This window comes from Camelus bactrianus, chromosome 26 (assembly GCF_048773025.1).
Source record: "Camelus bactrianus isolate YW-2024 breed Bactrian camel chromosome 26, ASM4877302v1, whole genome shotgun sequence".
NCBI classification, from domain to species: Eukaryota; Metazoa; Chordata; class Mammalia; order Artiodactyla; family Camelidae; genus Camelus; species Camelus bactrianus.
Genome location: NC_133564.1, coordinates 33,291,747 through 33,316,300, shown reverse-complemented (window position 1 = coordinate 33,316,300; position 24,554 = coordinate 33,291,747). Strand labels below are relative to the sequence as shown.

At 42.4% G+C, this 24,554-nt stretch overlaps 1 protein-coding gene across 1 annotated transcript in view; it reads left to right on the top strand.

Annotated features, from left to right (window-relative positions):
- PSD3 (pleckstrin and Sec7 domain containing 3) overlaps window positions 1-24,554 on the top strand; it is a 598,663-nt gene that overhangs the window by 42,900 nt on the left and 531,209 nt on the right. The window contains exon 3 of the mRNA XM_074353657.1: window positions 2,235-2,389. The gene's annotated coding sequence lies outside the window, so the exon portion shown is untranslated. The remainder of the gene's footprint in view (window positions 1-2,234; window positions 2,390-24,554) is intronic.

The window sequence follows — 24,554 nt, the reverse complement described above, 5'->3', positions numbered from 1 at the left end:
TAATTGTACTGGCTTAGCAGAGACTGTATGTTGAGTGTATTATGGCTTTAGATTGTGAAATTGTGCAGTTCAGGTAAACATCAAATCCTTTGATTTTTGTACAGCAGATTTCCAGTATTAGAATCACGTAGAATCAATATACTAGATGTTAAAGATTATACAATAAAGGAACTTAACAAAAAAAAATTGGCTCCTGCGTCAACTGAACAAAAAAAGTGGGGGCGCACACTCTAAAAGTGAACTGGAACAAGTGCACCTCGCAAGGGTCCTGTTGATCATCACAGAGAGAAAGGTTCTTTCAACAGTGCCGCCATCCTGTGTGCGCAGGTGCAGGACCGGTTCTGAGACAGAAAAACATCCAGCGGCTCAGAGGGTGATGTGAAAAGTCGTGCTGGTCCCACGATTTGGGAGCTATTTTATGAGTGTTGTAGGTTAAAAACAGATAAATGAATAGGTCAGTGTCGTTAGTTTAAAAAAAAAAAAAAAGACTGAGCATGAGAGATGGAGAAAGTGGAAAAAGAAAAATCAAAGAATTCTGAATCTCAAATAGCCAGTTATGTGGCCTCAGGCAGGTGATGGAATCTCTCTGGGCCCCTCCTCTGATGGGAATGTGACGGCAGCCTCACCTCACAGGGACTGAAACTTGTGTGTCCACAGAAGGATCAGTAAAGAGAGGTAGTTTTTAAATGCCTGGAAAGATATTCTCAACAGCATTATTTAAAATAATGAAATATTGGTAATAACATATAGTGGAAAAGAATCTGAAAAGAAAAAATACGTATATAGGTATGTGTATTACTGAATCACTTTGCTGTACACCTGAAACTAACTTTTGTTTTTTATTGACATACAGTCAATGACAATGTGTCAATTTCTGGTGTACAGCACAATGTCCCACTAACATTGTAAATCAATACACTTCAATTAAAAAATTTTTTAATGAAAAATTGGGAAATGTCTAAGTGTTCTACCATGGGGGAAGCAGTCAGTAAATTATGAATATTGTGTAGAAGGTCAAAGAGAGGGCCTCAGGGTCTACTGGGAGTTGACTTTTCTGCCATCTTGGTGCTAATTGCTGTGTCATTCCTTGAATGGCTGCGTCCTGCCCCAGTCCTTCCTGTCTCATCTCTACCATATCACAGGTGGGGACACCAGGGTCTGCCTGGTAGAGGTTCAGAGTTCTCTCAATACAAAGGTCCCCCAGCCACAGTAAATACCGAATTATGCAAAGGGCCAGGAGTGGCCTCTCTGTCTGGTTTTCTTTAGGATCAGCTTGTTGCTAGACTTTGGGTGAGACCCACATGTGCTCATTTCTTTGGCTGTGCTCACATTTATAAAAATGGCATAAAAGAAAAATAAACGAACATAGCAAAGATTGGAAACATCTGAGTTTTTCGCTACCTCTCGCCAGGCCCCAGCGTTTGTGATTCTTGCTTATATTTTATGTGGCAAGTGGGCACAACTGCTCCACGTAGAGATGGAAAATTTTTCCACAGTGTAAGATATTTTTCAATATGACTTCTTATCAAAGGGAACACTGTAAGATTTTGGCTTGTAGTATCACCTTAGAGGATTCCGGGAACTTGAAGAAAACAGAAATTCACACATCAATACTAATCGTTTAAAAGTTAAACCTCATGAGAATCTGTTTGTATCTTGAAATCGTCCAGGAGGAGGAAGGTAACTGCTGGGAAGGAAGGACAGTGGATAACGACAGAGGGAACTTTCTGATCTTATTTACAAAAATGAAAGAATTAGGTCTGAGATGGCTTTTCAATTGTAGCCCTCTCTCGACCCGTGTTTTCACTTAAATGACTGTCAAAACAAAGTACCAGTCACCACGCCGTGTATAATCAGTGTGACATCTGGGACTCCATGAGAGGCCACTGTTTCTCTAACTTTAGCTAACCAGTGCACTTCCTGGAGCGGCTCCAGATGAACTGGCAGAGCCAAAGGGTCCGATTACCCTCTGGCTCTTTCTAGAATCCCCCTCCCGTTCTCTCTTGGAGGGCAGAAGTGCCCCTGGCTGCACTTAGATCATCCCAGCACTGAAGAAACGTACTCTGCGGACAAAACTATACAAGCAGAGACCGAGCGGGGTTACTCCATCTAAGTGGAGAAACTGCTAAATCATTTTGCAATCAGTGATTCCAAATTTGCCTGATCCCTGTACGTTGTACACCTTTTCCTTGACAAGTAAACCAAGATTGTGTGGTTTTCGTCCTGGCCTGCAGTGGTGGAAGAGAACGAGGAAGGATTTCACTCTGTCGTGGAGTTCACTGTGATCAACAGTCCCTCACACCGCACAGCCGGGTGGCTAAACCACTTAATATTTGAAGTGTCAGAACAACGAGGGGCCTCTCCAAGGACCTGGCCAGATGCCAGCCTGGTAAGTGCCTGCTTCGGATTGAAACTTCCGTGGGAAGCAAAACACTAGCAGGAATATATTGTAGCAGGAAATATTTGGGTCCTTAAAATGTTGTGTACTTTCTGTAATCCTGACTGTAAAAATAAGAATTTTCACATGGTGGGAGATGTGATTTGGGGGTTTTTGCTGGATTGTTTTGGTGTATGTTTTCCTCCAGAGGAAGAAAAGTCAGAAAAATATTCGTGGTTTTACCGTCTCAGTCTAGCCTAGCACAAAATCAAATTGCCAGAGGCTTGGTGTTTGAGGATCTAGGCAGGTTGATGACCTTGCGTTATGCTTTTCCTTCAATATATTCTGAAATAATGACTAGTTGGATATGTAGAATTCTCACAAATGTTTGCGGAGGGAAGATTTTATTTATTGGAAAATTCAGGTCTATTCTGATTTAATGAGCTCTAGTTCCACTTTTTTAAAAAGTTGCCATTTGACCTTTATTTAATAAAGATTATTTAATATAAAATAATATAAAATATAAGTAAAGCTTATTTATTATATATAATTATATATAATATATAAAAGTATTTAATATATTACATTTATTATATTAAATATTTATATATATTATTTATATAAATAATCTTTATATTTTTATTGTTTTATTTTAATTTTTAAAATTATTATTTTTATTATTAAATAAGATCAAATTATTTAGTAATCTTTAGTGTTAGAGACAAAGCCATAACCAAAGCAGTTGATGACAAATACATTATGAAGAAAACTTGCAAACAGTAAAAATATTAGAATAAGATGTCATGTATTTCCAGAGAAAAGCTGAAGATGTAAACTTCCAAAAAAACCCCAAAACAAACAGAGGTAGGAAAGATAACTTTTTTACTTTCTACTTATCCATAAAAATTGTCTCCGTTTTGTGTAATCAGACCCAGTAAGATGGCCTTTATATGGTCGTTGCCCTCATCAGGCTACTGGGGAAATACCTGAATGTGAGATCACCGCAGTTTATTAAATGTCAAAGAGGAACTTCTTAAGCGGACGTATCAGGTAACGGATTGCCATGCACAGCGGTGGCTAATTACAGGAAACGTCGGTGCTCCCTTTAAAGACAGCTGATGACAACACAAAATGCATAGTTTCTAAATAATTAGAAAAAAAAAGAGATTAGAAAGCATGTCACTTGTATTGTGTGTTCCTAAGAGTAAACATTACAATGAGTCACTAATAATGATTAAGTACCACTGTGTTAGAAACAGGGCATGCAGACCACGTTTCAGCCGAATTCCATCATGTCAAGCAGTTACCCGGACAGGACCAAGCGCAGCAGTGAGATCGCACGGACAAGCGCTGGGCGAGGGGAGGACTGTCTGGGGAGCCCATGAGGCACTTTTGTGCCAGGAGATGGGATTCTTACCCTCCCCTCCCCCCGCCCCCATCTCTGTCCCAGGAATTTCTTGTCCCTGAAATGAGGGCAGATGGAGCCTTTGAAAAGGAGGAAAAGAGATTCCCAGGAAGGGATCCCGGCCAAGTTAGAGAAGCCCTACGGGGATCTGTGGAACTCTCCGAGGTCCAGCCTTGAGCGAGCCTAGGAAGGCCTATGGCCTCCCCTGCAACTTTGCGCAGAACCGCTGTTGGCACCTGTAGCTTGTCCAAGGGAAAGGGCGCGCATGCGTGCCGCGGAGATGTGCGCTGCCTCTGACGCTGGGCTTCTACTGCCCCAGCACTACACTCGGAACCTCAGGATGTTCGTGCAAAGAGTGGGCCCAGCTCCACACCGCCCTGCTCGTGCTTTGTGTGCGGTGGCTGTGTAGGAGAGAATTGAAAATGTCTCCCGTCCCTTGTCAACAAGCGCGGGACATCCGGGGAACGCTGTCACTGGGTTAGTGTCACCCAAGCAGCGATGGAGAGGGTCCTCACCGTGAGAGAAACCGAGGCTTACTGGGGTGGCTCTGACTTCCATCCAGGAGGGGCGCGATGGAGACCCCCGTGAGCATTAAGATCCCAGCAAGGATGAAACGTGCCTGGATCTGGGGACCAAGGCAAGGAGAGAAGTTGCGAGCTAGAAGCAAAGTTGGGGACGAGCTAAGAGCAAACGGGGCTGGTGTAAAGGAGGGAATCATGCCGATGACTCTGAATCGGTCCTGCGCACAGAGTGTGCACCCATGTGCTTGGTGGCCATGGTGTCCTCAGTGCGCCGCCGCAGATTGGGCAAAATCTTATCGGATGGACTCAAAATTACCTTAGGAAATCTTCTATTCTATCGCCCTCATTTCAGTCCCATGGAAAGCGAAGCCCAGAGATGAAGCCAAGATTTCATAACGAATCACGGCAGAGCAGAACTGGAACTTGTCTCCTCCTGGCCCCTCAGGTGGTCAACTTTGCCTTCAGGCTGTCAGGCCTCATCTCACTGTTTCTTCTTCCTTGTTTATGGCTGTCGCCACAGGGAGCCCCACCCCTGGGGGCCCAGTTCTCTCCCTGCGGTTCTGCACAACCTCTCTCCTATTTTCTCACTCCCTCCCAATTCCAGGAACCTTCCATGGCGATCTCTGGAATGCGCCAAGCCAATCATCAGCTAATTAATTTCTCTTGTCTTCTCCTGCTTTGCTTTCCGGGCTGTCTAACTGCTCCCCATTATTGCATCCACACCCTTTCTCTTCCTCCTTCTTTCTCCCCGCTTTGAATCCCATGCCATCAGACTAGCCACCTGCTCCCTCTCACTGTCAAAGTCCTCAGCTTGGATCCAGTGCGCTGTAAGGTCTGAAACTTCAGATGCTGCCTTGATATCTTAGAGCCTCACAGAGCCCAAAGGTCTAACGGTGAGTCCCCAGATATGCCTCCCACCCCGTGGGAAAGGCTTCCTGGCCACTGGTCCCCTATCAGTTCAATCAGCTGCACTCCACATGGCCCTCAACCTAACAAGTTCGCTTCCCTAAAGAATCAACCAGCTCCTCCTGTGGGGATCAGGGGGCACCACACCCCCTCGTGACTGCAGAGCCTGTCTCCCCATGGCTTCTGCATTTCACTGTATTCTTGAGCAGCCCATTGTGACCCTGCATGATGTACGGTGCCTTCCTCCCCCCGGATGTGAGTGAATGTGACTGATAAACTACTTCTCATCTCATCAGTCCAGTGCTGAATGTCTTGTGTGCAACTACCCCATCGGACTTAAGGCAGAGACCCCATCCTCACCAGTGAGTGAGTAAAAGGGCTCAGAACAGTCAGGTCCCCTCATTTCTGGATTGTTTTAGCTCCTGCATCTTTAGCATTCTTTTCAACACTGTTCTCATGTTGATTCTTGTTGATTTCACCATCCACATCTGTGATCCTTGCACACGGAAGCGCTTGTGGTCCAGCTCCAAGCTGACGTGGGTGGGTGCGCTCTGAGTGTGTGGTTCCTGCGGCTGAGTCCTTTTCTGGGGGATGAGGGCACTTCCATGCATTAAAAAAAATTTTTTTAAACAACTGCTCATCAGTTGCTGAATTTTATGTTTCAGAGTTTTGTGGGTTTTTTCATTCAGATTTTTTTTGAGGGGGAGGTAATTTGGTTCATTTATCATTATTATTTTTTAATGAAGGTACTGGGGATTGAACCCAGGACCCTGTGCATGCTAAGAACACACTCTACCACTGGGCTATACCCTACTCTATGCATTTTTAAAGAATCCCCTCTGGGAACTTCCGACTGAATTCTGATGAAGAGGAACTTGACTTGCCTGGATGGTCATTTTCAACCTGGTCTAACCACTAGCCCCTTGGCAAAGGTTTTCCTCCAGTTTTGTTCTGTGGAGGTGTAGTCGGCTGGCCCCTGGTTTCTAGAAGGATACACCCCCTTTTGTCAGTGACCATTAAATATGATGAAATGTTCTGAGACTCCAAAAGCTTTCAGAAGAAAGCCACATTAACCATCTACATTAATCGAACACTACTTTTTTTGAAAAACTGACTTACAGCAGTGACCCCTATGACCTCAGTAATTTAGTGCCACTACTATGCTCAGAGATAAATCTTTTCTGTATCAAAAGTACATAACCCAACATTTTTATTGCTGCTTATAACTTCAGTCAAGGTAAGAGCTGGTGCTATGTTTAAATATAATAGAATAAAAACACTGGAAATTATATGCTTAAGAGGGATATTATTTTGATTCACAGAATAATTTCTATCCACTGACTTATTTAGCATATCCATTCAGGGCAAGGCTTATAACTGATGAAGTTCTGAGAACTGTAGTTGCAATTTTATTCTTAGAGTATGTTTGTTTTTGTGATATTTTTCTTCCTATCAGAGACCCTAATTTGTACTGGCTAGATTTTTTTTAAAAAAAACTTAGCTTAATTTTATGGGAACAATTAAAATCTCATATCGATCAAATAAATGTTGGCTAGAAAATTCAGGCAGTATATCTTGTTGTAAATCAGAGTGTAAAGCAGGTCGATAACTTTAAATTACAGATGATGTACATTAAATTAATCAACATCTCTTGTATTTCAGAATGAATTTCTAAAACTTCAGCTGGTTTTCAGCCACCATTCCTGAGAGTTTTTTTTTTTTTTTTTTTTTTTTTAGGTTTAAATTCAGTAGGGAATTAGAGAGCAAGGATCAAAATCTCTTGCAGTTATCCAGTACTGCATAACAAAGAACCCCAAAACTTAGTGTCTCAAAACAAGGACTCTTGTTTAGTATTTCTCATGGATTTTGTAGATCAGGAGTTTGAGGTGGCTCTGCTGAGTCGCTCTGGGTGACAGTGTCTGGTGTGGTACGTCTGATGGTGGCAGGAGTGGGATCAGAGTGTGCGGAGTATCTGAGGACTGGCCGGGCATCTCCCTCTTCACGTGGCTGCTGCTCATGACCAGTTTGTGCTTCCTGGTGGCACGGCAGCCTCAGACTTCTCACACGGTGGCTCAGGGCTCCGAAAGCTAGTGTCCCCAGAGAGAGAAACCGACAAGAGGAAACTGTGTCGCCCACAATGACCTTGCCTCAGACCATCTGTAACTTCTGCCATATTCTGTTCATTGAGACTGTCATTAAATCCCACCCAAGTTTCAAGGTGGGGACATAGACTCCATCTCTTGATGGGAGAGTTGAAAAGTTCTGTGGGGATCAAGACTGTTGTTGTGGCCATTGTTGGAAAATGAAACACATCACAGCTTGTGCTCTGGCTACAGCCATCCACATTCCTTCCAGATGCAAAATGCATTCAGCGCCTCTTGGAAGACCCCAGAATCTCATACATGAAGGCGCCAAGCTCAGGTTCAAGATCAAGTTATTTAAATCAGCTGTAGGTGCAGCTGAGGCTTCTCAAGTGCATTTCTTCACATACAGCTTCTTGTATGATGTTCCACTCGGTCTAAAATCTTGCAAACTGGAGAGAACGTATCTGCCCTCTGCATGTGCAGCCTGCAATAGTGGGACCACAGAGGGCAACCACCATAGGTGCTCCCGTTCAAAGGGGGAAAATGGGAAGCACATAGCAATTCTAAAGAGCAGCTGCCAGGTTCTTAGTTAGGGCTCAGGTCCACGACTCTTGGAATGGTTCCCTCCAGCTTGGGACCCTGTCCTGCAGGCTCTTAATTCCTCCCTATGGGTAAAATGTAGCCTTTGTTTGCAGCTGAGTGATTTTCCCATCCTGTTTCTTGTCTGTAGAAGTTTGTGGGTCCGAAGTTCTCTTTATTTTTTGACATTTTTATCCTTTCCTATCCCAGTTGATGTTATTTCCACTAATGCAATTCTCCTAAAAGCTTGGCGGTTTTCCTATAAATCGTACCATGAGTCTTCTCAGCAGGAAAATGGGAAAACATTGAAGCAGAAAATTTCACAGACAAAAATACAAATGGTCTTTGAACATATGAAAAAAAGGTAACCTTTTCTCAAAGTAAGAGAGATGCAAATTATAGTTCACTAAGCCAGCAAGAGGGGGCCTCTGCGTTGCTAGTAATTTTTCTGTTTCTTCATTGATGTGTGGATTACGTGGCTGTGTTCAATTTGTGAAAATTCACTATCTCTGCACTTGTAACAGGTCTCCCTTCTGTATGTACATTATATGTAAATAAGTTAACAAGCAACCTGCCCTGAGATACGACATCTCCCTAATCAGAGAAGCAGATCTCCAGAAGTGAGATAGTATATCCTGCAGAGAAGGCAGTGGGGAAATGGGTGTGCTTACCCAGTGCTGGTGGATCTGCCACTGCCAGCACCCATGGAGAGTGTTTCCCACTACCTAGCACAATCATGGAGACAATCATCCTTTGATTCAGCAGCCCCCTCTCCCAAAATTGTTGGTCTGTTTTTGTTTTTGTGGCAGGAAAGTAATTTAGGTTTATTTATTTATTTATTTTTGGAGGAGGGACTGGGGTTGGACCCAGGACTGCACATGACTCCTTATTGCTCCATTATTTGAAATAGCAAGAGACTGGAAAATCCCCAAAGTCTGTCAGTAGGAGTTGGTGGCTGTTGCTTTCGCAGAAGGGCCACTCTGCAGTGGTAAAAGGAATGAGCATGATCTGTACACCTATACTGGAGCGAGCTCTTCAGGTAGTATTCAAAAACCTGATCTGTGGAACAATGTTTTTTTTTTAATAAAAAGAGGGACCAAATGAAACAATATATGAATTTACCCACAATTTTAAAAGGAGACAAATGAAGAATAAACAAAACTAATAAAAATGTTTACCTTTGGGGAAGGAGGGGTTGGGATGGAGGGGACCAAGATGACTCTTGGGTTATAATCTTTTACTTCAGAAATGTGAGAACGTTTTACATAATTTTAAAAAAATTAAAAATCATCTTTAAAACCGAATGCAAAAGGAAGGAAATGTACCTAGTAACTGTCTATCAAATTCATGAAGTTTAGACTGAGGGTGAGTCCAGTGACCATAAAACGTGTCATCCTAATGGGGACCATTTTGAGCGTGAAAGGGGGTGGTGTGAGTAATTATTCCCAGACGACAGGTATAAACTGTGACCTGGGTCAGCCGGGACCCGTGCCAACCCCAGGTTGGCTGTTATTAAGGAATGACTCTCAGTTCTGTTAGAGGCAGTAATATCACTTATAGATGCGTATTGAAGAACGTACAGGTGACATGACCTAATGCATGCAATTTGCCTGCAAACGTCACTTCTCAAAGTGTGCGGGCATCAGGATCACCTGCAGAACACAGTGACACTGAGAGCACCGACCCTGACTCCAGAGATTCTGATCCAGTGGGTCTGGGGTGGAACTGAGAACTTACCTTTCCGCAAGGTATCTGATGATGCTGGCTTTGCTGGGCTTTAGACCCCATTTTGAGAAGCAATATTTTAGAACATTTCACTTCAGTTGTAGTGTATGTGTGGTGTATGTGTCCCCACTTAAAACAATGTACACACACACACATCAGTTCATCCTCTCTGTCCGTGTGTGTGTGTGTGTGTGTGTGTGTGTGTTAGTGGGGGATGGCTGCAGTGAGATTGGCAATATGCTGATCTTTGTTGGAGTTGGGTGATGAGTCCACGCAGTTATTTTACTATTCTCTCCACCTTTGTGTATGCCTGAGAATTTCCTTAATAATAAGCTTATATATTTTTTTCAATACAGGAGGTTAAGGTCCAACTCAACCAGAACCTCCTGTATTGCCTTGATTCTCTTAACTGGATCACAATGATTTTTCATTATTTTTATGGGAATCATATTTGTACTTCTGCCATCAAGCCAATAAAAATGAAATGCATAACATTCACCCAAAATGCTACTGTCTGTGATCCATGTTTTATGATTTTATGTACGATTGTGACCCGGTGCTATAAAAAACCTCCAGAACTGATTAAAGTATGCATTTAAAAATAGATATAGAAAATTGTCTTATTTTCCTTTAACGCAGAAGGAACTCTTTTCATCATTCTCCTGAGTCACTTTGCCTCTGTGATAACTTTCCTAAAATTTTCTCTTCCCTCTTCTGTTCCTGTACCTCTTCTTTCCCCCTTTTTTTCCTTCTTTTCTTCCCCCTCTTCTGTCTCCTTTGTCCTTTCCTCATCCTCTCTGCCTTTCTAAATACATTTTAGATTACTTTTGTTTTTAAGTAAGGTTCTGCATCATTTGGTCTTATTTTGCAAAGTGATTAGGTTATTTTATACATTTCTCTCAAAAACTGAATTGCTTTGGATTTATATGAGACCTTTAGTTGGTTTCTTTCTAAACACCCGAGCATAGTCAGTAGACCTTCAGAGGAAAAAGATCCCGCCACTGAGGTGAGAGACCACATCACAGGGCTTCTGTGAGTGGATTGATTTCTTCCCAGATGTGCTTCGGAGAGCCTGTGGTTTGACTGAAACATGTACTTTTGCACTAAACCCTCTAATGCCCACTCGTGACAGGTTTCACTGCCCACTGCCCACATTCTGAAGATGGTGGAATCTAGCCCAGTAAGAGAAAATGCTGCAATATTTTATACTTTCTACAAACCTTTATATTTTGTAGCAGTTACAAAAGAACAGCCTGTGATCACACAGTTTTACTGGTGCCATACTTGAGGCGAGCTCATGAGTAACGTGACCTCACCGTGTTCTGTTGGATGACATGTCACCGGAAGCTGATAATTCAGGCTGAGAGATCTGTTTAAGGGATGGCAGCAAACATAAAGTCCCTTTATAGCTCACAGCCTATGCCAGCCTTGCAGTCTGTTCTATTCCACCTACACTTGTCCAAAATTTTAACAAGAAATGTTTGGTTAGCCATAATCCTGCTCACCTTTAAACAAGGAATTTATTATCTTTAAAAAATCTGCCTTTGACCAGAAATAGACTCACAGACATAGAAAACAAATTATGGTTACCAAAGGGGAAGGGGTGAAAGGACGGGTAAATTAGGAGTTTGGGATTAACATAGACACAATACTGTCTATAAAAGAGATAAACAACAAGGACCTACTGTAGAGCACAGGGAACTTTATTCAATGTCTTGTAATAACCTATAATGGAAAAGCATCTGAAGAAAGTATATGTACATATATGTATATGCATAATGGAATCAACTTGCTGCAGACCTGAAACTAACACAACATTGTAAATCAACTACACTCCAATAAAAAAGAAAGAAATAAAAGAAATTTTTAAAAATTGGCTTTGAGATGACTTCTCTGAAAAAGGAAAAATACTCACAGATTTCTTAGGCAGAAAATACAGGCCAACTATTAGAACAGAAGATTGCTATTTTCTGAATCACTCTTGAAATGTGATCATGGCAGCTACATTTTTATAACATGTGCTCACTTCTAGGCACTTTCCTAAGTGTTCTACCTGACATGCAATTAATTTACATTAACCACATATTTTTCACAACCATCTTATGAGGCAGGGAATTTAATGATTGGAGATAAAAATAAAGTCACCTCAATAAATAAATTAATTTAGAGAGAAATAAATTTGCCTAAATATACACATATGTAAAATAGTTATATTCAACCAACCAGATGGTGGGGAAATAATGGAAGGTATTACAAAATGATTTAGATTATTTTTTCTAAACAGATCTTTAAAAAAAGCTACTGGATAGCTTGGCTAAAAACACTTTTTGGATGTGATTTGATTTTAAAGTGTTCAGAAAAAACAGATTTGACCCATTTGAGAAGTCTCTTAATCATTTCACGATGTATGGAAGTCAAATCATTATGCTGTACACCTTGAATGTGTATGGCATGCCAATTACATCTCAATAAAACACCAAAAGTTAAAAAGAAGTCTCTTAGGAATAAAAATCTTAATGGTAAGCGAAGAAATTATTTGATGCAACATACAATTTGAAAATAAAGAATGAAGATATTCAAAGGAAGTTAATAACTTAATTGACGGGGCCACTCTTATGATAGAAGAAAAAGAAGACAAAGGAAAATATAGTGTATGTCATGGGGTGCTTTTCTTTTTCTTTTTTTTATCTGCTAGCCATAAAGAAGAGAACACACAGGAAGAAAAATAACTTTCTCCTAGAAAAGAAGATTTAGGGAATTTAAATTTCTGGGATAATTAAGAGATGGATACAGATAAAGTCCTAGTAATTAGAATAAGGAAGTAATAAAAGGCCTGACAGTTAAGGCAATAAGCTTTGTTGTCAAGTGAGATTGTTCTGCATTTAAAAAATATATATGTCTTAGGTGCTTTCTGATTTTTATGAAAAGGCTCAGTGAGTCTTTTAAAGTTAGAAATGTTAGACTTGAATTCCAGTTCATTTAGCACCAAAATCTCCCTGGCTGTTTGTGTATCTTTCAGTCTTGTTTTGTATCAGCTTATGCTGGTTTTGCATGAGTTAGTAAATATTTTTCCCCTCTTACTATATTTTTGGGAAAGAATAATTGGCTGAGTTGTGACTAAGTGTATTACTTCTTGGCTGGAAAGCATACACAGCTTACCTGGGTACCCAAACTTCAAAGCAACACCCTTTGCCTGGTGGCAGCTTCTCTTTTGGAAACATAAAAATCAGTGTTCTAGGCTGGGATCTGTACACTCAACCTTTTTGTGATAGGGCACATTTTAGGCTTAGTGTTTTATAAAGGGCTGTCACACGTGTTGCACCAGGGTCTATTCGGTGAGCTGAATATTTTCCCATTTGGCCTCGTTTTCCCCTTGCCCTGGCAGAATCCAGAAATCAGAGCCTGAAAGGGGATGGAAATGCAACACTCCATTTCCCCCTTTTGAACCAAGCACGCAGGTCAGGGACCCCTGAGGTGAGGCTGTGACAAGTTTCCTCAGCAGTTCTTGCTGAAATGGTCCGAGGCCACCTTGCCCAGAAGATGCTCCTTTGTCCCTGTGAGAGCAGTGGAGACCACCATGGCCCATGTTTAGACCTGAGGCTGCCATCAGCTGGGGTTTCTCATTGGAAAAAGTGGTGCCTACGAATGTCACTCTGTTCCTGCCTGAGCATCACTTTTCTCCTCATTTTAAGGGTACATTTTACCAGAAAACATGGTGATTGGAGGAAGAAACTTTAAGTAAATACAAGGGTTTATTTTTCCTTTTCTTTTCTAAGTTTTGGTCCCTAAGGTCCTGTTTCCACAGCATCCCTCAAGCTCCCTGAGTAAACACAGCTCTTCCTGTTCCTGCCGCCGTGAGTCATGCCTGCTCTCAGCAGAGAGCCTGGCGCCCTTGGTTACTCAGAAGAGAAGCTTTGGGGTGGCTTCATGCCTCAATTTTTCCTGGTCCACTTCCATACCCATCTTATTTGCCCTCCTATCTTAGAGGAAAAGAAGTCCTTCATTTCTCTCCAAAGTCATCAGTTTTCTTTGCTAAAGATCTTTCTTTTTTCCCACCTTCTCTGGGGATTTCTTTCATCAGTTTCCTATCTATTCCTTTCTTCTGTTTATTCCTCCCTCCCTGTCTATAAATGTGCACACATGTTATCCTCAAACAAACTCTCCTCTACGGTCACACTCTCCATCCATCCTTGCCTTGATTTCACAGCCAAACTCCTTGCCAGGGTTTTCTACAGTCACTGCTGTCTCTCCCCTCCTGTGTTTCTTGATCCCTGAAAACCTGGTCTCCATCCTCACCACTCAATTGAAATTGTCATAGCAAAGGTCATCTGAGATCTCAAATCCCATGTTCTCCTGAGTGGCTGTACTACTGTACCTTTCGACAGCAACCCCTCTTCCCAGAACCTTCTCCCTGGGGTTTGCAAAGCAGCTCCCTACCCCTTCCCTCTCCAGTCCCAACCTCAAGTGTCACCATGGTTCTTTCCTGCGGTTGCTGTTCACTGGGGCTGGGGAGACGAGCTTGGTCATGGCTCCTATCATGTTCTGTCTAGTGACACTCAGGCTTGCATCATCCTTCGATTTCCACTTTCCCTTCTTCCTGAGGATATTACAGAAATCAGAATGCTTCAGAATATCTGACACAAATCCAGAAGTCTCCATTTTTGTGTCAACTCTTGCCTTGCTCTAGGGAAGGAAGTTCCTTTGGTGACAAAGGACTTGGTCACCCTCTGTTGTGTATTGGCTGTTGACATGAGTCAGAACAAAGAGGGCTTTATGAGTACACATCAAAACTCAGAGCAGCTCCTGCTCCTGGCCCTTTAGGTTTCTTGAAAGGCACATGTGCCCCACATTGGGCTGCACGGTTCCCGGGACTCAGGGACCCCCAGCTCCTAGCACTCCTGTCTTGGTGGAGAGTCACTGCAGGAAATACCTTTGAGGCATAAGCACCGCATCTCTTATCTAGGAAACGGTGGTCCTTACCATGAGGCACACAACACCTGCCCACTGTGGTGTTGAGAACTGTCCAGGGAGCCACCCAGTGGAGCTTTTGTGGGCTCGGGGGTACGCCCATGGAGGCACCTCCAAAGTCAGACGATTCCTTTATGCTGCGGATTTCGGGTGGAGGCTGTAGTTACTCACTTCCGGTTCAGCAAAGCGTTCCTTCCTCTCCCACTTTTTTCCTTTCTGCCTTTCCTTCCTTCGGGCTTATGGACAATTTTACTGGAAACCATGAATAACCCCTAAAAATTACACTTTCATCTTTCTCCTGAAGAAAAGGAGATGTCAGACATCTGACATCTAGACACAGATGTCAGAAGTTGTACAAATACTGAACTAAAAGGGGAAAGCGTATCGAAAAGCAGCAAAGAAGCCTGAAATAAGATGTGAGTTTCGTGTCCATCTCCTGGGAGAGAAGGGAAGCAGAGAAACCCTCAGGGAGGTGCTGGGGTCCCAGGTCCTTCTGCCCCCATGGTATCGTAGTCTCAGGAGCCATGACACCTGGCCGCCCAGGGAGGTGGCAGGGATTTCCAGAGTCTCAAAACTCACTTAATGTCACACTAATCACATGTCTTAGTAATGTCTATCCAGCACTTGTTAAAACCCCAAAGTACTGGGGTTTTTTTGCTAGAATAATATCGTTTATTTATTTATTTTTATTGAAGTCTAGTCAGCTTACAATGTTGTGTCAATTTCTGCTGTACAGAATCATGTTTCAGTCATACATGTACCTACATATATTCATTTTCATATTCTTTTTCATTAGAGGTTACTACGAGATATTGAATACAGTTCCCTATGCTATACAGTAGAAACTTGTTATCTATTTTCTATATAGTAGTTAATATCTGCAAATCTCGAACTCCCAGTTTATCCCTTCCCATGCCCTTTCCCCAAGTAACCATAAGTTTGTTTCTATGTCTGCATGTCTGTTTCTGTTTTGTAAATAAGTTCTTTTTTTTTTTAGATTCCACATATAAGTGCTATCATATGGTATATTTACACATTGGAATACTACTCAACCATAAAAAAGAATAAAATAATGCCATTTGCAGCAACATAGTTGGACCTGGAGATTGTCATTCTAAGTGAAATAAGCCAGAAAGAGAAAGAAAAATATCAATATACTGTTTTTTGGAGGAATTAAAGATACTGATTTTTATCAGGCTTCAACAATCCTTTGGTTTTCTTGTTTTAGACTTAAGTTTTAGAGGAATGTGAACACTTGATAATTTTCCAAGGAGCACTCATCCACAGCCACACTGTGAGGTTGTAAACGTTTATAAGAAGACTCCTCCTTTTCTTTACCTTATTTTCTACTTTTGTGTGTTCTAGATGGTTTCGCGGGTTTACCCTGGAGTAAAATGCAGCTTTCATTTAAAACAGAAGTAACCTGGGGGAAGGGGCCGATCATGCTAGGATGCTGTACATTGTTGGTTTTCCCCTTCAGTCTCCCAAACTTTCCCATTCATTTTTTTTTATTGACGTATAGTCAGTTTACAATGTCTTGTCAATTTCTGGTGAATAGCATAATGTTTCAGTCCTACATATACATACATATATATTCCTTTTTGTATTCTTCTTCATTATAGTTACTACAAGATATTGAATGTAGTTCTCTGTGCTGTACAATAAGACCTTGTTGTTTGTTTTATATATAGTAGTGTGTATCTGCATTCTAAGTGAAGGAAGCCAGAAAGAGAAAGAAAAGTGCCATCCATTTATATTAAGACAAAAGGGAAGGTTTGCTCCTCTGTGTTGAGTTTTGCTTCACATTTCTTTCTCGAGTCAGAGCACTCGCCTCGCAAGTTACCGCAGGGGCCAGATTGCCCAGGACAATGAAGTGCCCTCTGGCATCTGAAACTGCAGAACATCCATCCTTTAGAATAATCTGTAATGTCGGCCACTCAGCTGCAAAGGTTTTATTTGGGATCTAATGTCTCTGCAGAAGCTAAAGGGCAAAGGGTAGGAAATCTATTGTTTCAGAATTCCATTTTCCATGGGGTGAATCCAGGATTTCTGTGTTAGATATGTGTGGACACAGCAAGTCCAAAATTCTCTCTCTTACTGAATAGCAGTTGTGCGAACAGACCCCAAAATGTGCAATTCAGTGGTTTTCTTTTGCTTAACTTACAATGATGTCACTGTAATCAGTAATAAATAATAACAAGGTTTTCCTCAAACCTTGCCTTGTGTCAGGATCACCTGGAGGGCTTGTTTGTGCAGATGGAAGCCCACCTCCAGGATTTCTGAGTCAGGGGTTCTGGGGATGCCCGAGAATCTGTGTTCCTTACTCGTTCCCAGCTGGTTCTGCTCGTTCAGAGATGGCACTTTGAGAACCGCTGCTTGAATTACCCTGTTACAGCATGATGATTACACACAGGCATTGAAATCTGTTTCTATGCAAGGAAACTAGAAGATTAATATGGAAATTTAAATTTTTGAAGAAGAACACATATTGAGTAAAGTTATATTTTTAAAAAATCCACTGTTTCCTCTGACCTCAAAAGTGTCACACGATCCATACAAAACACCTGAGACAGAGGAGCCAAATCATCTATTTTTCAATGGTTTGCTGCTATGGGACATGACAAAAAGAAGTGGAACAAGAGCACCCCAGAAGATGCTTTTCTTGGTTTGAGCTTACTTTTAAAAAGTGTCCGTCAACAGATGACTCGATAAAGAAGTTGTGAAATATTTATACAATGGGACTCAGCCATTGGAAAAAAAGAATAAAATAATGCCACTTGCAGCAACATGGATGGACCCAGAGTGTCATTCTAAGTGAAGTGAACCAGAAAGAGAAGGAAAAACATCATATGATATCATTCATATGTGGACTCTAAAAAGAGAAAAAAAGAGGACACTAATGAACTCATCTACAAAACAGAAACAGACTTGCAGACATAGTAAACAATCTTAAATCTTATGGTTACCGGGGGAAAGGAGGTGGGAAGGAATAATTTGAAAGTTCAAGATTTTCAAATATTAACCAGTGTATATAAAACAGATAAAAAATCAGATTTCTTCTGTATAGCACAGAGAAGTATATTCAATACCTTGTAATAACCTTTAATGAAAAAAATGTGACAATGAATATATGGATACATATGCCTGTCTGGGACATGAGGCTGTACACCAGAAACTGGCACATTGTAACTGACTGTCAGCCGAGGGGGGCTGAAGTGGGATTCGAGGAGGTGAGCAGCCCAACTGGAAAAATGCACGAGGAGCTGTCATGCCGCAAAACAGACTGCACCAGGAGCCAACATGGAGAGAAACAGCCTTTATTCTACTGCCACAAGGTGGTGTGTGTTTGCTGCATGGGCAGCGGCGGTTTCAGCAGCAGCGGCGGCGCTCAGCAGCTTCTTCTAGTTTAGCAAGATGACGCCCCCGCGCGGTGCACTTGTCCTGCTTTTATCTATTTTCTGCCTGCACATGCGCAGTGTTGATTTCTTTGTTCATGAGGCTTATGGAGCACCACTAGCGCATGCGTACTTCTACTTTCTATATTCTAAAACTTATATAACTGGCGCATGCGTACAATCATCATTTGCTTTATATTACAAACATGTTGCTGTGACCTTGGCCTTGGGCCCCACAGCCTTACTCATTCAAGGGCATCAACACTGACTATACTTCAGTTTTTAAAAATTGGGCACTCACGGCTTTTGAAGCACCCTTAGAGCACTCATCTTCAATTTGAGTAACCTCCACACGATGTTTCAATGTTTTAAGAGCCCAAGTGTCAAAGAAGGTGAGAGACTGAGGAGTGGTCCAAGTCCAGCTCAGATGCTATAAGGGCAACGATGCCCATAACTGAGCCCTGGGGGCTGCGGGCGCCCCACCGCAGGCAGGAGGACCGGGGCCCAATACGTGGGGATGGCGCCCTGAGGGGGCACTACATCCGCAAAGGCCGATGGCCAATGCAGCACAATGGAGTTGGTCTGAGTATTAAACACACAGCAGCAGAGTGCCTGCATATTTTTACTTCTAAACATCTGGTGACTGTTCTTCATGATAATAGATAAAATATGTTGCCGCATCTTTTAGTAGGCATGCAATTACTGATTACTGTCCTAGTCTAGTTTAAGGAGAAGAAACTAAAAGATGCTGAGTGTATTTTTATAATTGTTACCAACCCAATGGTTTATTTAGTATATATTATAACAAAATATCTTGAGCTTGACAAAAGGATAAATTCTTTTTCTTTACAAGCTCCTGAGGCAACAGTTTTACAGTTGTTTAAAACTAATGTCCTTTGAGGACCCAAATTTGTAGCAAATTCCATGGCCGTTTTAAAGTTGAGCTGCTAAGTAAGTAACTGGGCATTCTTGATACTTGAATATGGAACATGGGTACAGGGAAAGGAAGTAACATGGCCCTTTATAAGCACTGTATTGTAAGTGGAAAATGCAATGTCTTAAATAAAACTGTATTTAAGATTGGCACCATAAAACCAATGTCCTTTGAGAATGCTGAGACTAAAGACTAGTAAGCAAATCAAGTTGAAAACAGAAATAACACGGGTTTGATCTGTTATGGAGCTACTAATGAATAGCTAACAGCCACTAGACTCATATTTGGGGGCTCAAGGTTAAAAAAGTCAAAGCAGGAAATTCTCTTTCTTTCTTAAGCATTCATATTTAGAAACACATAAACATCCCATGACAGACACCACTCGTCTCCACACAATTTACTACCTTGTTTGGACTTGACCGCACGCTCCAACAGGGACTTTGAAGGAGTGATTGCTCAGGAAGGAGACCATGAAGTTCTAGCCTGTTCTGACAGTGATGCTGAGCAAACCCGGAGCAGCGGACAGTCTCTGCCGAGATGGGTTTCATGGTCACTCCGAAAAAAGGAAGAGTAGAAAGTCTGTTTTCCCTCTGGGCTTTAGGCTAGAAAGAGACCGCGGGGCAGGCTGGTGATGAGGGACAGGGAGGGGACTGAGGAAAGCTTCACCCTCCAAAACATTTACATTTGTTTTTATTTATGGGAGATGCAGATTATGATACTGAGAACTACCAAGGATGGGAAAGAGAGACAGCTTTTATACACTCATTTTTGGAGAATGCTCCAAACACAGGAGCCCTGCCTGGTCTCAGTGAGGGAAGCAGCAGATGTAGAGTCTAGAGGGAGGCAAAGGAGGCTCTCACCATGAGAGCACACTTTAGGGGGATGCCACAAATCTTAGTGATCAAGACAGTAACATCACTGAGGTGTTGGCAGCTTAAGTTTGGTGCCCGAGGCAAATGCCTCAGTCTCCTCACCTTCATCCCAGTGATGGAATGTCCCAATCCTCTAAATGAATTGGACTTACCTGCTGTGAGGAGGGTAATAAAAAACAGACTTCTCAGGACAGGGACCAGGGAGGCTGTCCTAGTCAGTGTTTAATTTGTAATGGGGACATCTGAGACAAATGTCAAGTATAAATGAGGCAACAGGATCTTTAAAAATGGAATGCAGAAATCTCATACTTGCAAAAGTACAGTTAGAAAATTTAATCTTCACTTAATACATGTAGTGGATTGAATGGTGACCCCCGCCTCCTGCAAAAAAAAAAAAAAAAAAAAAAAGGAAAGAAAAAAGATCTGTCCGAGTCCTGATCCTTGGGACGTGTGAATGTGACCTTCATAAAGTCTTTGCAGCTGTAATTAAGTTTAGGGTTTCGAGATGAAGAAATCATCCTCCCTTATCCTGGTGGGACCTAAATCCAATGACAGGGGTCCTTATAAGGGTGAGCCTGTGGGACCTGGAGGGGGCAAAGGATGGCTTCTCCCCAGGGCTTCAGAAGGGTGCACACCAGCCCATACCCTGATTTCGGACTCCTAGCCTCCAGAACCGTGAACAAACAAACTTCTGCTGTGTTAAGCCCCCACGTTTCTTATACTTTGCTACAGGAAACGAATGCAGCGTGGTGATGAACTGACACAGCACAGATAAGGAGATTAGCAAGGTGCTACTTGAGGGATATTGTCATCTGTATACTGAGGGCCTTGAAGGTCAGACTGAGGGTGGGTCTTAAGTAGGGTGACCGTATAATTTATGGACCAAATCAGAACACTTTTGAGAAAGAAGGAGGCACTACCAGGGATTACACTGGACAACAGGCACAAATCCTGGACCCACTGCCCTGGGTGATGAGTGGCTTAAGCTATTAATTTTCAGCAAATTAGTGGTCGCTGGTGAGTTTATGGTCAGCCATGATCTCAGTTTATTAACTATAGATGTTCACAGAGGTTGGGTGTGTGATGCAAAGACTTCAGGGCGTTTTTGTTAAATAGTCAATTAGAGAAATGCCAACCGGGTGGCCTTTGAATCAAGTATTTCGTGTTGCAAAAATCGCCAAGTGGACATATTTATAAAAGCAGAGGAAAATCTGACTGCTGGGGAAAAGAGCTTTTGGAAACCAGAGGACCCGCAGTGCCTGTCTGGAACGTTGGCGGGCACTGCGGGTGGTTCCTGGACCCACTCCTCTGTTTCTTCAGAGGTGGAGAAACTGAGACATTCGTGCCTGTTTGTCATTAGCAGCAGTGTTTGCCATTTTATCTAAGTCTCCTGGTATTTTCATTATTCAGTTGTCTGAGGAGCTTCAGCATTTGGGCAAGAAAAGTAGAACAAAACTTGTATTTTTCTGATAATAAGACCAGATCCTTGCAGGAATCCATTTAGCAGGGAAGAATTACAGCTGTACACTCCTGCAACCCTGTATGTTTTAGCTAGAAAAATTTTAAATAGAACAATGAGTTTTAGGTTTTGGTTGAGAAATTCAAGTTCTCTGTGATGACACTTTTAACTGTGATAATATGTTTGGTATTTCTCTGGTTTCAACTGTGATCGATATGCTGTAGCAATGCTAAAAAATGTTTTCCACAGTTTCCATAACAATGAGGACTAGCTTAGTTTCAGCAGTTCAGTCAAACGTGTTGATTACGTATCCATGAGCCATGTGCTGGGCACCCTGCTCTGATCAGGGGAGGCACCGATGTGGACACGTTCTCCATCTGCCCTGCCCTCCCGGCTCTGCACCCTGGGACGCTGACCCCACCCCTCACCAACGGGCTCCTTGGCCTTCTGGCTTCCGGTTGGGATCGGCTCCCTTCGGTACTGTGCTCAGGATTCCAGTAATGGTCAAGTCTGGGGGTGGTAAATAGGTGGGTGGCGGGAGGGATGGGAGGATCCTGTGTGATTTCTTTCCTTTTCCTAAATCCTGCTCCCATCCTTGTAAATGGTCCCTTTGTTAAACTTACTCTGAATTATCAATTTGAGGGGCCGGGGCCCTAATAGATGATGACACAGACTCCCTATCAGGGAACTCATTCCAGCTGGAGAGACAGAGCTGGAATGGCTGACTGTAACATGCAGTGAGATCTTTCAGTAAAGGCGGTGGGAAGAGACAGGGGAGCATGGATGGGAGATGCTGCGTCTTCCCTGGGAGAGTTGAGCAGTCTTCACCCCGAAGGCGGCGTTTGGGCTGCTGGGGGTTCCGAGGTGGCGGGATTTCCCTGCATCTTCATGGACCTCAAAATCTCAGAGATCTCAGGTTATTTGTGTGAAGCTGATGGCAGAGGCCAGGAAGAAAGAAGAAAACTCCTCGGGACCCCATCGGGCTGGGATTTCCACCATCACCATTTGAGGTTAACGTGAGCAAAGAACAAGTCAGAAAGCTGCGTGAGTCCTGAGGTTGTCACTAGATGCCTGGATGGATGGAAGCGAGATTCCTCACCTCTCGGTCTCCACTGCCCTGTCCGCCTAAAGGAGAGGATCATTCCTGCTCCTCCCCTGGCAGGATTGCTGTGAGGCTCAGAAGGAAAGAGTGCTTGTAGACACACTGGGACTAAAGCACCCCCCCGGCGGGGCACACTGGGTTAGGTAGAGATGGAGTTGATATTCACTGATGTTGATAATGATTGAAGCTATTTATAACAATCACGGAATTGTTATGAGGATCACGTGAGATGATATTTACAAAGAACTCAGCACGGCACCTGCCCGAAGTGAGCGCTGTGTGCCTACATGTAAAGTTAAATATGCTGCTAAACTCTCTGTCATTTACGCCGTAGACTCTTTTATCTCTGAATTCTGGGAGGAAATATCTGAGCTTTCTTCTCTTTAATTGTATCTGATTTGTTATTTAACCCATATTTTGAGTTTTTACCATCAACAGCTATACATTTCATTTTTAGTTCTGTTTAGATTCTCTGGTCTTCAGCGTCCTGACCTTACGTATGGTTTCTATCCCCTCTTTTCAACTTCGTAATTATTTAAACATAGTTATTGTACAGTCTCTTGCTAGTATTTCAATTTGGTGGGGACCGCACACGTTCCTTCTGGTGATTCATTTTCTTTCGTGGTTTGTAACTTTGCACGGCGAGCTCAGCTTCAGCTAAAGCTGTTTCTGCGGGTGTCCCACGAGCCCCAGTAGGAAAATGTCCCTACAGATTTGTTTTGCATTTTCTTTGGCCAAGTGTTCCATGGGTTTCACTGGTCTGGAAACCATTTTTATGTGAATTTTTCAGTTTACGTCCTCAAATTAGGACTCTATACTTGCAAGTACCTCAGGATGAGGGATTTCATTTCTCACTGGAGAATTTTTTGTTTCTTTAACTTGATTTTTATTTTAAAATCAGAGCCTTTTCAAGAAACAAGCTAATAGTAGAGTTTTTCTAGAACATCTTTCCAGGGACTTAATTGTGTAAGGCATTTCCCGGTTTCAGCTCCCTGCTCTGCAGAGCCTCAGACCACATCACAAGGCTTTAAAACCCTCACTCTTTTGGACCTATATTCGGGTTGATGTCTCCTGGGCCACCAGAGGCAGCGTGTAACCCTATCACCCTGCCTGAGACCTTCCTGCTGTTGCTGATAATTGAAGAAAGTCCATCTGGTCTTTCGATATTGGCTACGTGTTTATAATTTTTGTGATACTATGTATTTTAGTTCAGATGAGCATGTTGCTGGAACCAGAACTCGGCCACTTAACATAGATAAAGATACACAGATACACGGATGTGGGTGTAGATACATAGAGAGACACACGGAGCTCTTCCTGAAGAACATGCAAACTGCACTCTATATACAACAGCCAAGACGTGGACACAGCCTACATGCCCATTGACAGAGGACTGGATGCAGAAGTAGTGGTACATTTACACAATGAAATACTACTCAGGGATTTTAAAAAAAAGAATGAAATAATGCCATTTGCAGCAACATGGATGGACCTGGAGATCATCATTCTAAGTGAAGTAAGCCAGAAAGAGAAAGTAATGGTATGGTAATATGATATCACTCATATGTGGAATCTAAAAAAAGAAAAGATAGGACACTAATGAACTCATCTACAAAACAGAAACAGACTTGCCGACATAGTAAACAATCTTATGGTTACTGGGGGCAAGGGGGTGGGAAGGGATAAATGTGGGAGTTTGAGATTTATCTATACAAATAGATAAAAAACAAATTTCTTCTGTACAGCACAGGGAACTCTATTCAATATCTTGTAATAACCGTTAATGGAAAAGAATATGAAAATAAATACATGTATACATATGCATGACTGGGACATGACGCTGTATCCCAGAAATTGACATATTGTAACTGACTATACTTCAATTAAAAAAAAAAAGTTGAGATCAAAAAAAAAAAAAAAAAAGGATACGCAAACCATCCTTTTCTCCTGGGTCTCCAGCTTGCTGACCGACCCTGCAGATCCTGGGGCTTCTCAGCCTCTGTGATCACGTGATCCTCATATATAACACCTCTTTGTACATATGTTACACCCCTGCCCCACACACACTTGGTTCTGTTTACCAGGAGAACTGAGTACCCTCATACATCCTCTGATCTCCTGCTGGTACTTTCGACTGACCACATCCAGCCAGTGGGGGACCTGGGTGATGTCACCTGCCTCCCAGGCCTCCCTGCAATAGAAACAGCTCGATTGTGTTCCAGAACTC